Raw genomic sequence first — 1,619 nt, 5'->3', positions numbered from 1 at the left:
TGACAGGAGACAGCTATGACTTGTGTTATGTCAATGTCAGTTTGACGTTAGTTGACCGTTTAGAAATAATTAATGGAATAATAATATTAATAATAACAATATTGTATACCTAGTACGAACGTAAAAAACGCCTGCATTCCGGAGAAAAAATTATCAAGTATTCGCGCAAATGTGAAGACTGGACGGGTTTTTAGGGTTCCAGAAGGATATTTGCTGTACATTGCAAAGAGTATATAATCACTACGTTTTAAGAGTCTGAACTCTCATACAAAAAATTTACCACGATTGTAGTATGAATTCAGTGCGTTTTGGTTGCCAATATCATTGTTACTATCAAGTAAGTCATTGTACATTGCTACTGTCAAGTCTTGCTGGTTCTCTATTGCTTTATGTTCAGGGCCGTCTTAAGCCATGCGCAAGCCCTGGCCTGGGACACGCAAGAACTAGGGGCCCTTTTGGAAGTTAAGGTTAAGGTTTTGGTTGCTAAGACAATTTTTATATTCAGTGATCTGTTGGCGAAATATTCAACTTTAAAGTACAAATTTTCATTGAAATCGAGCGACCCCCTCCCCCCCCTCCTCTAAAATCTAAACTGTTGGGTGGAAAATTTTGAAAAAAATCAGAATGGTAGTAAATATATCAAACTTACAAGGAAAATTATAGCGGCTAAGATTGCTTGAGAATTATTAGTAGTTTAAGAGTAAATAGCAGCCTAAGGTAGGTATAAAATATACCTCAACTTGTATGATTCAGTACACAATACGAAATCCTTAGAAAAATATTAAGTACTTGATTTTTTTTCGTAATGGCTACGGAACTCTATCCTGGGCGTGTCCGACACGCTCTTGGCCGGTTTTTTATTCTACAATTTATCTATGTATTTTTACCTAAAGTAGAACATAAATCTTTGAATAGCCTCAGAATCTTGCTGATTGCATCGATTTATTGTATTAAGGTACAACTGAACATGTCTGTGTTTATCTAGCTTTATGTAGGACAGTCATATTGTTGCGAATGCAGTTCCACATCTACTAGAAAATCCGATTAAAACAACTCTCTTGAGGATGTGCCATAAAAACAAATATATTACTTATACCAAATGTTGTCAGCGACTACCTACTTAAAGAAAACTTGTCTCACTGATTACTTATTAGTCAATTTTATTCACACTTGAAATACCACTTCGCTCGCTTTCTATGTAAACTTCTTCGCACGTAGGGGAGACCGAGGAGAGTTTTAACAGAGGATAGTAGTGACAATGTCGATTTTTTGGAGCTTATTAACAGCTAGCGAGCTCGCAATAGCGCGCGTTTTGTAGTTCAAGTCTCGAACTATCAAACTCGTGCTGTACCCCTAGTGTAAGTTTTCGGTTACAAAATACATCTCGATCGCGTTCGCGTAAAAATCTCAATTTATATGGAAACACGAACAGCGCCTCTAGCGGAACGTTTGCGATGTTCGTGTTTCTATACAAATTGAGATTTTAACGCGAACGCGATCGAGACGTATTTTGTACCCGAAAACTTACACTAAGGGCACAGACCTACACTCGCAAAAGTTGTTGCGCAAACGTGCCGCTAGAGGCGCTGTTCGTGTTTCCATACAAATTAAGATTTTAA

Source organism: Choristoneura fumiferana, chromosome 13 (assembly GCF_025370935.1).
Source record: "Choristoneura fumiferana chromosome 13, NRCan_CFum_1, whole genome shotgun sequence".
Taxonomy (NCBI): Eukaryota; Metazoa; Arthropoda; class Insecta; order Lepidoptera; family Tortricidae; genus Choristoneura; species Choristoneura fumiferana.
The sequence above is the reverse complement of the archived record's forward strand: the minus strand, read 5'-3'. Positions refer to the sequence as shown.